The following is a 13,294-nucleotide window of genomic DNA, read 5'->3' on the forward strand; positions in this document are numbered from 1 at the left end:
TTAAACTCGTCTGCTGGGAGTTATTGCCACCCCTGCAGTTTTCCCAGAAGTTGTCCATGCGGGTCGGGGGTTGGGGGGTGGTACACGGAATGCTGCAGAGTGAGCTCTGACTCACCGAGGACTGGAGCGACATTACAACTGCGAGGAGTTGCACGTACAGCCGCCCGTACACGATAACATCTGTGTCCCAGCGTCAGACTACATGCCTGAGGCAGCCAGTTTATGTGTGGTTACCGTGGTGAACTGCTGCACTGATGAAATACATCACACAGTGTTTAGGAAGATGTTCTTGTTTAATATTGGCAGCCCACACTCTATCCAGTGTACATACCCAAGTCACAGTCAGTGAATATATTCATAAAACTCAACATTTTATATCTGTAGCACATTTACAAAGTATACACACTGCAGGGTAGCTGCTGTGGCTCAGTTAGTAACACTCTCACCTCTGAAACCGAAGGTTTTTAAAAATTCATTTTAGGACATGGGTGGGTCAGCATTTATTGACCATCCCTAGTTGCCCTTGGCCTGAGTGTCTCACTCGGCCATTTCAGAGGGCAGGTGAGAGTCAACCACATTGCGGTGGCTCTGGAGTCACATGTAGGCCGAACCGGGTAAGGACGGCAGATTTCCTTCCCTAAAGGATATTAGTGAACCAGATGGGTTTTTCCGACAAAGGTTTCAGGGTCATCGGGAGATTCTTAATTCCAGATATTTTTTATTGAATTCAAGTTCCACCATCTGCCGTGACGGGATTCGAACCCGGGTCCCCGGAACCTTAGCTGAGTTTCTGGATTAATAGTCCCGCGATAATACCACTAGGCCATCGCCTCCCTTCTTTTGTGGGTTCAAGTCCCACTTCTGAAACTTGAAAGCTTCAATCTTAGCTAACACTCCAGTGCAGGTCGGAGGGAGTGCTGCACTGTTGGAGATGCTGGCCGAAATTCTCCGGTCCCACTCGCCCGGCTGCCAGCGAGAACGGAGAATTTGGCGCTCAGCCAAATCTCCATTCACTGCAGCGGGACTGGAGAATCGCAGCCGCGGGTGAGGTCGGTGAATCCCAGCCTCGGGCGGGGTGGGAGAATCCCAGCCAAGGGCGGGGTGGGAGAATCCCAGCCTCTGTCCTCTGTCTCCCAGGCGAGGTGTGTATTTAAGGCCCTTCAATGGGGTGGCGGGGAGTGGGGGTTGGGGGTGGGGGGGGGGGAATGCGGGGAGAGATCCAAGGCTCTGCAAGGAAGGAAATCCTGGCCAACGTTTATCTTTCAATCAAAGGTCAATAAAATCAGGATCACAATTCTGTTTGTGGGATCTTGCTGTGCACAAGTGGGCAGCTGTGTTGACTGCGTTACAGCAATGACGACACTTCATATAAGTCACTTTGAGGCATCCTGGGGTTGGCTAAGGAGATATGTAGCTGCAAGACTATCTTTTATTTCAAATAAAAAGGTGAATCTATAAACACAACATCTACACAGGTGTAGCGGGAGCTTTACTCTGTATCTAACCCCGTGCTGTGCCTGTCCTGGGAGTGTTTGATGGGGACAGTGTAGCGGGAGCTTTACTCTGTATCTAACCCCGTGCTGTACCTGTCCTGGGAGTGTTTGATGGGGACAGTGTAGCGGGAGCTTTACTCTGTATCTAACCCCGTGCTGTACCTGTCCTGGGAGTGTTTGATGGGGGACAGTGTAGAGGGAGCTTTACTCTGTATCTAACCCTGTGCTGTACCTGTCCTGGGAGTGTTTGATGGGGGACAGTGTAGAGGGAGCTTTACTCTGTATCTAACCCCGTGCTGTACCTGTCCTGGGAGTGTTTGATGGGGGACAGTGTAGAGGGAGCTTTACTCTGTATCTAACCCTGTGCTGTACCTGTCCTGGGAGTGTTTGATGGGGACAGTGTAGAGGGAGCTTTACTCTGTATCTAGCCCTGTGCTGTACCTGTCCTGGGAGTGTTTGATGGGGACAGTGTAGAGGGAGCTTTACTCTGTATCTAACCCAGTGCTGTGCCTGTCCTGGGAGTGTTTGATGGGGGACAGTGCAGAGGGAGCTTTACTCTATCTAACCCCGTGCTGTGCCTGTCCTGGGAGTGTTTGATGGAGACAGTGTAGAGGGAGCTTTACTCTGTATCTAACCCCGTGTTGTACCTGTCCTGGGAGTGTTTGATGGGGGACAGTGTAGAGGGAGCTTTACTCTGTATCTAACCCCGTGCTGTACCTCTCCTGGGAGTGTTTGATGGGGGACAGTGTAGAGGGAGCTTTACTCGGTATCTAACCCCGTGCTGTACCTGTCCTGGGAGTGTTTGATGGGGACAGTGTAGAGGGAGCTTTACTCTATCTAACCCCGTGCTGTGCCTGTCCTGGGAGTGTTTGATGGGGACAGTGCAGAGGGAGCTTTACTCTGTATCTAACCCCGTGCTGTACCTGTCCTGGGAGTGTTTGATGGGGACAGTGCAGAGGGAGCTTTACACTGTATCTAACCCCGTGCTGTACCTGTCCTGGGAGTGTTTGATGGGGACAGTGTAGAGGGAGCTTTACTCTGTATCTAACCCCGTGCTGTGCCTGTCCTGGGAGTGGTTGATGGGGGACAGTGTAGAGGGAGTTTTACTCTGTATCTAACCCTGTGCTGTACCTGTCCTGGGAGTGTTTGATGGGGACAGTGCAGAGGGAGCTTTACTCTGTATCTAACCCCGTGCTGTACCTGTCCTGGGAGTGTTTGATGGGGACAGTGTAGAGGGAGCTTTACTCTATCTAAACCCAGGCTGTACCTCTCCTGGGAGTGTTTGATGGGGGACAGTGTAGAGGGAGCTTTACTCGGTATCTAACCCAGTGCTGTGCCTGTCCTGGGAGTGTTTGATGGGGACAGTGTAGAGGGAGCTTTACTCTGTATCTAACCCCGTGTTGTACCTGTCCTGGGAGTGTTTGATGGGGGACAGTGTAGAAGGAGCTTTACTCTGTATCTAACCCCGTGCTGTACCTCTCCTGGGAATGTTTGATGGGGACAGTGTAGAGGGAGCTTTACACTGTATCTAACCCCGTGCTGTGCCTGTCCTGGGAGTGTTTGATGGGGGCAGTGTAGAGGGAGCTTTACTCTATCTAAACCCAGGCTGTACCTCTCCTGGGAGTGTTTGATGGGGGACAGTGTAGAGGGAGCTTTACTCGGTATCTAACCCAGTGCTGTGCCTGTCCTGGGAGTGTTTGATGGGGGACAGTGTAGAGGGAGCTTTACTCTGTATCTAACCCCGTGTTGTACCTGTCCTGGGAGTGTTTGATGGGGGACAGTGTAGAGGGAGCTTTACTCTGTATCTAACCCCATGCTGTACCTCTCCTGGGAGTGTTTGATGGGGGACAGTGTAGAGGGACCTTTACTCTATCTAAACCCATGCTGTGCCTGTCCAGGGAATGTTTGATGGGGACAGTGTAGAGGGAGCTTTACTCTGTATCTAACCCCATGCTGTGCCTGTCCTGGGAGTGTTTGATGGGGGCAGTGCAGAGGGAGCTTTACTCTGTATCTAACCCCGTGCTGTACCTGTCCTGGGAGTGTTTGATGGGGACAGTGTAGAGGGAGCTTTACTCTATCTAAACCCAGGCTGTACCTCTCCTGGGAGTGTTTGATGGGGGAAAGTGTAGAGGGAGCTTTACTCGGTATCTAACCCAGTGCTGTGCCTGTCCTGGGAGTGTTTGATGGGGGACAGTGTAGAGGGAGCTTTATTCTGTATCTAACCCCGTGTTGTACCTGTCCTGGGAGTGTTTGATGGGGGACAGTGTAGAGGGAGCTTTACTCTGTATCTAACCCCGTGCTGTACCTCTCCTGGGAGTGTTTGATGGGGGACAGTGTAGAGGGAGCTTTACTCGGTATCTAACCCAGTGCTGTGCCTGTCCTGGGAGTGTTTGATGGGGGACAGTGTAGAGGGAGCTTTACTCTGTATCTAACCCCGTGCTGTACCTGTCCTGGGAGTGTTTGATGGGGACAGTGTAGAGGGAGCTTTACTCTATCTAACCCCGTGCTGTGCCTGTCCTGGGAGTGTTTGATGGGGACAGGGCAGAGGGAGCTTTACTCTGAATCTAACCCCGTGCTGTACCTGTCCTGGGAGTGTTTGATGGGGACAGTGCAGAGGGAGCTTTACACTGTATCTAACCCCGTGCTGTACCTGTCCTGGGAGTGTTTGATGGGGACAGTGTAGAGGGAGCTTTACTCTGTATCTAACCCCATGCTGTACCTGTCCTGGGAGTGTTTGATGGGGGACAGTGTAGAGGGAGTTTTACTCTGTATCTAACCCTGTGCTGTACCTGTCCTGGGAGTGTTTGATGGGGACAGTGCAGAGGGAGCTTTACTCTGTATCTAACCCCGTGCTGTACCTGTCCTGGGAGTGTTTGATGGGGACAGTGTAGAGGGAGCTTTACTCTATCTAAACCCAGGCTGTACCTCTCCTGGGAGTGTTTGATGGGGGACAGTGTAGAGGGAGCTTTACTCGGTATCTAACCCAGTGCTGTGCCTGTCCTGGGAGTGTTTGATGGGGGACAGTGTAGAGGGAGCTTTACTCTGTATCTAACCCCGTGTTGTACCTGTCCTGGGAGTGTTTGATGGGGGACAGTGTAGAGGGAGCTTTACTCTGTATTTAACCCCGTGCAGTACCTGTCCTGGGGAGTATTTGATGGGACAGTGTAGAGGGAGTTTTACACTGTATCTAACCCCGTGCTGTGCCTGTCCTGGGAGTGTTTGATGGGGGCAGTGTAGAGGGAGCTTTACTCTATCTAAACCCAGGCTGTACCTCTCCTGGGAGTGTTTGATGGGGGACAGTGTAGAGGGAGCTTTACTCGGTATCTAACCCAGTGCTGTGCCTGTCCTGGGAGTGTTTGATGGGGGACATTGTAGAGGGAGCTTTACTCTGTATCTAACCCCGTGTTGTACCTGTCCTGGGAGTGTTTGATGGGGGACAGTGTAGAGGGAGCTTTACTCTGTATCTAACCCCGTGCTGTACCTCTCCTGGGAGTGTTTGATGGGGGACAGTGTAGAGGGAGCTTTACTCGGTATCTAACCCAGTGCTGTGCCTGTCCTGGGAGTGTTTGATGGGGGACAGTGTAGAGGGAGATTTACTCGGTATCTAACCCTGTGCTGTACCTGTCCTGGGAGTGTTTGATGGGGGACACTGCAGAGGGAGCTTTACTCTGTATCTAACCCCGTGCTGTACCTCTCCTGGGAGTGTTTGATGGGGGACAGTGTAGAGGGAGCTTTACTCGGTATCTAACCCTGTGCTGTGCCTGTCCTGGGAGTGTTTGATGGGGGACAGTGTAGAGGGAGCTTTACTCTGTATCTAACCCCGTGCAGTACCTGTCCTGGGGATTATTTGATGGGACAGTGCAGAGGGAGCTTTACTCTGTATCTAACCCCATGCTGTCCCTCTCCTGGGAATGTTTGATGGGGGACAGTGTAGAGGGAGCTTTACTCTGTATCTAACCCTGTGCTGTACCTGTCCTGGGAGTGTTTGATGGGGGACAGTGCAGAGGGAGCTTTACTCTGTATCTAACCCCGTGCTGTCCCTGTCCTGGGAGTGTTTGATCGGGACAGTGCAGAGGGAGCTTTACTCTATCTAAACCCATGCTGTGCCTGTCCTGGGAATGTTTGCTGGGGACAGTGTAGAGGGAGCTTTACTCGGTATCTAACCCCGTGCTGTACCTGTCCTGGGAGTGTTTGATGGGGGACAGTGTAGAGGGAGCTTTACTCTATCTAAAACCATGCTGTGCCTGTCCTGGGAATGTTTGATGGGCATGATGTGGAGATGCCGGCGTTGGACTGGGGTAAACACAGTAAGAAGTTTAGCAACACCAGGTTAAAGTCCAACAGGTTTATTTGGTAGCAAAAGCCACACAAGCTTTCGGAGCTCTAAGCCCCTTCTTCAGGTGAGTGGGAATTTTGTTCACAAACAGAGCTTATAAAGACACAGACTCAATTTACATGAATAATGGTTGGAATGCGAATACTTACAGCTAATCAAGTCTTTAAGAAACAAAACAATGGGAGTGGAGAGAGCATCAAGACAGGCTAAAAAGATGTGTATTGTCTCCAGACAAGACACTCTGCAGGTCCACGCAACTGTGGGAGTTACAAATAGTGTGACATGAACCCAATATCCCGGTTGAGGCCGTCCTCGTGTGTGCGGAACTTGGCTATCAGTTTCTGCTCAGCGACTCTGCGCTGTCGTGTGTAGCGAAGGCCGCCTTGGAGAACGCTTACCCGAATATCAGAGGCCGAATGCCCGTGACCGCTGAAGTGCTCCCCAACAGGAAGAGAACAGTCTTGCCTGGTGATTGTCGAGCGGTGTTCATTCATCCGTTGTCGCAGCGTCTGCATAGTTTCCCCAATGTACCATGCCTCGGGACATCCTTTCTTGCAGCGTATCAGGAAGACAACGTTGGCCGAGTTGCAAGAGTATGTACCGTGTACCTGGTGGATGATGTTCTCACGTGAGATGATGGCACCGACCTCCTCAGAAGACAAACACGGGACACAGTGGACAGAGTACCCTTCGTTGTCCAGTACTTCCCCGGAGCGGAGAAGCTACGGCATCTCCTCCGGAGCCTTCAACGTGTCATTGATGAAGACGAACATCTCGCCAAGGCCATCCCCACACCCCCACTTCTTGCCTTCAAACAACCGCACAACCTCAAACAGACCATTGTCCGCAGCAAACTACCCAGCCTTCAGGAGAACAGTGACCATGACACCACACAACCCTGCCACAGCAACCTCTGCAAGACGTGCCGGATCATCGACACAGATGCCATCATCTCACGTGAGAACATCATCCACCAGGTACACGGTACATACTCTTGCAACTCGGCCAACGTTGTCTACCTGATACGCTGCAAGAAAGGATGTCCCGAGGCATGGTACATTGGGGAAACCATGCAGACGCTGCGACAACGGATGAATGAACACCGCTCGACAATCACCAGGCAAGACTGTTCTCTTCCTGTTGGGGAGCACTTCAGCGGTCACGGGCATTCGGCCTCTGATATTCGGGTAAGCGTTCTCCAAGGCGGCCTTCGCGACACACGACAGCGCAGAGTTGCTGAGCAGAAACTGATAGCCAAGTTCCGCACACACGAGGACGCCTCAACCGGGATATTTGGTTCATGTCACACTATTTGTAACTCCCACAGTTGCGTGGACCTGCAGAGTTTCACTGGCTGTCTTGTCTGGAGACAATACACATCTTTTTAGCCTGTCTTGATGCTCTCTCCACTCCCATTGTTTTGTTTCTTAAAGACTTGATTAGTTGTAAGTATTCGCATTCCAACCATTATTCATGTAAATTGAGTCTGTGTCTTTATAAGCTCTGTTTGTGAACAGAATTCCCACTCACCTGAAGAAGGGGCTTAGAGCTCCGAAAGCTTGTGTGGCCTTTGCTACCAAATAAACCTGTTGGACTTTAACCTGGTGTTGTTAAACTTCTTACAATGTTTGATGGGGACAGTGTAGAGGGAGCTTTACTCTGTATCTAACCCCATGCTGTGCCTGTCCTGGGGAGTGTTTGATGGGGGCAGTGTTAAGGGAGCTTTACGCTGTATCTAACCCTGTGCTATACCTGTCCAGGGAGAGTTTGATGGGGACAGTGTAGAGGGAGCTTTACTCTGTATCTAACCCCGTGCTGTACCTCTCCTGGGAGTGTTTGATGGGGGACAGTATAGAGGGAGCTTTACTCTGTATTTAACCCCGTGCAGTACCTGTCCTGGGGAGTATTTGATGGGACAGTGCAGAGGGAGCTTTACTCTGTATCTAACCCCATGCTGTCCCTCTCCTGGGAATGTTTGATGGGGGACAGTGTAGAGGGAGCTTTACTCTGTATCTAACCCTGTGCTGTACCTGTCCTGGGAGTGTTTGATGGGGGACAGTGTAGAGGGAGCTTTACTCTGTATCTAACCCTGTGCTGTACCTGTCCTGGGAGTGTTTGATGGGGGACAGTGTAGAGGGAGCTTTACTCTGTATCTAACCCCGTGCTGTACCTGTCCTGGGAGCGTTTGATGGGGGACAGTGTAGAGGCAGCTTTACTCTGTATCTAACCCCATGCTGTACCCGTCCTGGGAGTGTTTGATGGGGACAGTGTAGAGGGAGCTTTACTCTGTATCTAACCCCGTGCAGTACCTGTCCTGGGAGTGTTTGATGGGGACAGTGTAGAGGGAGTTTTACTCTGTATCTAACCCCGTGCTGTACCTGTCCTGGGAGTGTTTGATGGGGACAGTGTAAAGGGAGCTTTACTCTGTATCTAACCCCGTGCTGTACCTGTCCTGGGGAGTATTTGATGGGACAGTGTAGAGGGAGCTTTACTCTGTATCTAACCCCATGCTGTGCCTGTCCTGGGAGTGTTTGATGGGGGCAGTGTTAAGGGAGCTTACGCTGTATCTAACCCTGTGCTATACCTGTCCAGGGAGTGTTTGATGGGGACAGCGTAGAGGGAGCTTTACTCTGTATCTAACCCCGTGCTGTACCTGTCCTGGGAGTGTTTGATGGGGACAGTGTAGAGGGAGCTTTACTCTGTATCTAACCCCGTGCTGTACCTGTCCTGGGAGTGTTTGATGGGGACAGTGTAAAGGGAGCTTTACTCTGTATCTAACCCCGTGCTGTACCTGTCCTGGGACTGTTTGATGGGGGGACAGTGTAGAGAGAGCTTTACTCTGTATCTAACCCCGTGCTGTACCTGTCCTGGGAGTGTTTGATGGGGACAGTGTAGAGAGAGCTTTATTCTGTATCTAACCCCGTGCTGTACCTGTCCTGGGAGTGTTTGATGGGGGGACAGTGTAGAGGAAGCTTTATATTTCAATCTGACTCTGGAGTTTACTTGCTCTTGAGGAGTTTAGTTCAATTTAGAGTGATGTTTGCAGGATGCAGTGCTGGTGTGGATGGGAACGTGATCAGTATCCTTAGACTAACAGAATACCCAATCCACACAGACAACATCAAACCCAGATCTCAGGACAGAAAGTGAAAATTACGACTGCTTCCTGTGGTGACTCACTGGACAAACTGAATGCAGTCTTTTATTGAGATAGTTCAGGAAAACACACGCCTAGAATTCCTGGATTCAGTCCCAGAGTCACAATAGAGTTGGGTGCCTGCACAGCTTCTGGACAGTCCCTGGTCACTCCCCAGTCAATCTCCAGTCAGTTTCTGGTCAGTTTCTGATCAGTTTCTGGTTGGTCTCTGATCAGTCCCTGGTCAGTTTCTGATCAGTCTCTGGTGGGTCACTGGTCAGTTTCTGATCAGTTTCTGATCAGTCTCTGGTCAGTTTCTGGTCAGTCCCTGGTCAGTTTCTGATCAGTCTCTGGTGGGTCACTGGTCAGTTTCTGATCAGTTTCTGGTCAGTTTCTGGTCAGTCTCTGGTCAGTCTCTGGTGGGTCACTGGTCAGTTTCTGGTCAGTTTCTGGTCGGTCTCTGGTCAGTCCCTGGTCAGTTTCTGGTCAGTCTCTGGTGGGTCACTGGTCAGTTTCTGGTCAGTTTCTGGTCGGTCTCTGGTCAGTCCCTGGTCAGTTTCTGGTCAGTCTCTGGTGGGTCACTGGTCAGTTTCTGATCAGTCTCTGGTGGGTCACTGGTCAGTTTCTGGTCAGTTTCTGGTCGGTCTCTGGTCAGTCCCTGGTCAGTTTCTTGTCAGTCTCTGGTGGGTCACTGATCAGTTTCTGGTCAGTTTCTGGTCGGTCTCTGGTCAGTCCCTGGTCAGTTTCTGGTCAGTCTCTGGCAGGTCACTGGTCAGTCTCTGGTCAGTCTCTGGCCAGTCTCTGGTCAGTCTCAGTCTGATCTCACTCTGCAATCTGGATCGGGCACACTCCTGGCACCTGATGTGGTCCCTCCTGGAGAAGGTGATGTCAAATTATGAGGAGTTATATTCATAGAGTCATCGAACCCCTCCAGTGCAGAAAGAGGTCATTCGGCCCATCGAGCCTGCACCGGCAGCAATCCCACCCAGGCCCTACCCCCATAACCCCAGGTATTTACCCCACTAATCCGCCTGACACTAAGGGGCAATTTAGCATGGCCAATCATGCTAATCCGCACATCTTTGGAGTGTGGGAGGAAACCGGAGCACCCGGAGGAAAGCCACGCAGACACAGGGAGAACGTGCAAACTCCACACAGGCAGTGACCCAAGCCGGGAATCGAACCTGGGTCCCTGGCGCTGTGAGGCAGCGGTGCTCACCACCATTCTCCTCATTATCCATAGCTCATTACTGTGTTTTCTCAATGATGCTCCCCCCACCGTCCCCCTTCACACCCCCACCCAGGATCCGAGCCGCTTTCCTGTCTGTCTCACAGCACAGAAAATGCTGGAAAATCTCAGCGGGTTTGACAGCATCTGTGGAGAGAGAATAGAGCCAACGCTTTGAGTCTATATCTCTTGGGCCTTAAGGGAATAAAGGGATATGAGGGGAGGGGGGGTGCAGAAGGCGGGGTCAGGATCTTGAATTTGACCAGCCAGTCCAAAGATGTGTGGGTTAGGTGGATTGGCCGTGCTAAATTGCCCCTTCGTGTCGGGGGATTAGTAGGGTAAATATGTGGGGTTACAGGGATAGGGCCTGGGTGGGATTGTGGCCAGTGGGAGCTCGATGGGCTGAATGGCCTCTTTTGGCATTGTAGTGATTCTCTGATTCTATGATCATAATGAATAGCGGAGTAGGTTCGAAGGGCTGAATGGCCTTCTCCTGCATCTAGAGTCTATGTTCCTATGAGTCTAGATGACGCTTTGTCAGAGCTCCAGCACCCACCGCATCTTGCTTTTATCTTTTTGTTTCCGATTCCATCATCCGCAGTGATTTGCTTTTATCTCCTGTCTCGCTGAGGCCCCCTACCCCCCCCCCCCCCCCCGCACCCCACCCCACCCACAGCACTCTAACCTGGAGGCTGCCTCACTGATAACTGACGCTGCGCCCACCATTTTGCCCCCATGAGCTTTACTGAGATTCACTTCGCTGGGGCTCTGGCCACGGGGAAGCCAAAGTCAACTTGCATCTCCCAGTTCCCGGAAGAACAGTAGCGAGCTTCCAGCCTGGCCCTCACTCAATTGCCCAGGGTTTGTGGGATGATTGCACAGCTGGGTGAGTCACAGAAAGCTGAGGGGGCAGTCCCGGGCCTTGACACCTCTCCTTGAACCTCCGTAGAAGGGAAAGGGAGGCAGCCAAGTCCAACACTGCGGACTGTGGCAGGCTTCATGTTTAAATACCCACCTGTTTCATTCAGGAAGAATACGACCTCATCACCTTCGTGTGTCAGTACTGCCTGAGAGACCTGAGCTACCCACTCAGGGGCCAGTGGGGGGGACGGGGAAGGGGGGGGGGGCGAATAAAGGTTTAAAGTTTATTTATTAGTGTCACAAGTCAGCTTACATTAACACTGCAATGAAGTTACTGTGAAAATCCCCCAGTCGCCACACTCCGGCGCCTGTTCGGGTACACTGAAGTCATAGAAGTCATAGAAACCCTACAGTGCAGAAGGAGGCCATTTGGCCCATCGAGTCTGCACCGACCACAATCCCCCCCACATATTTACCCGCTAATCCCTGAGGGATTATTACTGAGGGAGAATTTAGCACGGCCAATGCACCCTAACCAGCACGTCTTTCGGAGTGTGGGAGGAAACCGGAGCACCCGGAGGAAACCCATGCAGACACGGGGAGAATGTACAGACTCCACACAGACAGTGACCCAAGCCGGGAATCGAACCCGGGTCCCTGGCGCTGTGAGACAGCGGTGCTAACCACTGTGCCGTCCTATTATTTCAATTTTCCCAATTCCCAGTAACAACTTCAGGACGTCCCGAAGGGCGTCGCAGCCGATGAAGAACTTCCCGCTGCACTGTTGCACTGCAGGAAACCCAACCGCCAATCGGCACACAGCAAGATCCCACCATATTCCAAATGTCTGGACAACACCTTGCAGATGTCGACGCAGTACATAGGGGATAAAAAAGGAGAGGGTGCAGAATGTAGTGTTACAGTCATAGCTAGGGTGTAGAGAAAGATCAACTTTGCGCGAGATAGGTCCATTCAAAAGTCTGACAGCAGCAGGGAAGAAGCTGTTCTTGAGTCGGTTGGTACGTGACCTCAGACTTTTGTATCTTTTTCCTGAAGGAAGATGGTGGAAGAGAGAATGTCCGGGGTGCGTGGGGTCCTTGATTATGCTGGCTGCATTCCCGAGGCAGCGGGAAGTGTAGACAGAGTCAATGGATGGGAGACTGGTTTGTGTGATGGATTGGGTTACGTTCATGACCTTTTGTAGTTTCTTGCGGTCTTGGTCAGAGCAGGAGCCGTACCAAGCTGTGATACAACCAGAAAGGATGCTTTCTAAGGTGCATCTGTAAAAGTTGGTGAGAGTCGTAGCTGAGATGCCAAATTTCCTTAGTCTTCTGAGGAAGTAGAGACGTTGGTGGGTTTTCTTAACTATAGTGTCGGTATGGGGGGACCAGGACAGGTTGTTGGTGATCTGGACACCTAGAAACTTGAAGCTATCGACCATTTCTACTTCGTCCCCGTTGATGTAGACAGGGGCGTGTTCTCCTCTACGCTTCCTGAAGTCGATGACAATCTCCTTTGTTTTGTCGACATTGAGGGAGAGATTATTGTCTCCCTGATTCCTATTCTCTCTAGTTTTACTCGGGCTGCCTGATGTCACGCTTGGTCAAGTGCTGCCTTGATGTCAAGGGCAGTCACCAAATCATCCCAGAATTCAACTGTTTTGTCCATGTTTGGACCAATGGCAGGAGCTGGGGGTGACTCTGGTGGAACTGAGCGACGCTGAGTTGAATAAATGTTGTTCGATAGCTCCGTCAACAACACCTTCCATCACTTTGCTAATGATCGAGGGTACACTGAGGGGCGGTAATTGGCCGGGTTGGATTGTCCTGTTTTTTGTGTGCAGGACATACCTGGGCAATTTCCCACATTGCCCTCTACATCAGTATCAGTCTCAATCCAGGGGCGGGAAGCTTTACAATTAAACCTGGAGCTAGGCAGGGCTGCCCTCGCTCCTGTCCTGTTTGTGTGTTGTGTAGAACCCTTTGCTGGGTCCATCAGGAAGGATCCGGGCATAAGAGGAGTGACGATCCCTGGCAGCGGAGGCAAAGTCTCCCTGTACACGGACGACGTCTTGGTCTCGGATTCACTGTCACTGCGCAGACTGATCAACATCTGCAACCAGTTGCCACCAGGGTGGCATGGCGGCACGGTGGTTAGCACTGCTGCCTCACAGCGCCAGGGACCCGGGTTCGATTCCCGGCTTGGGTCACTGTCTGTGCGGAGTTTGCACGTTCTCCTCG

The sequence above is a fragment of the Mustelus asterias genome, chromosome 24 (genome assembly GCF_964213995.1).
Source record: "Mustelus asterias chromosome 24, sMusAst1.hap1.1, whole genome shotgun sequence".
Classification (NCBI taxonomy): domain Eukaryota; kingdom Metazoa; phylum Chordata; class Chondrichthyes; order Carcharhiniformes; family Triakidae; genus Mustelus; species Mustelus asterias.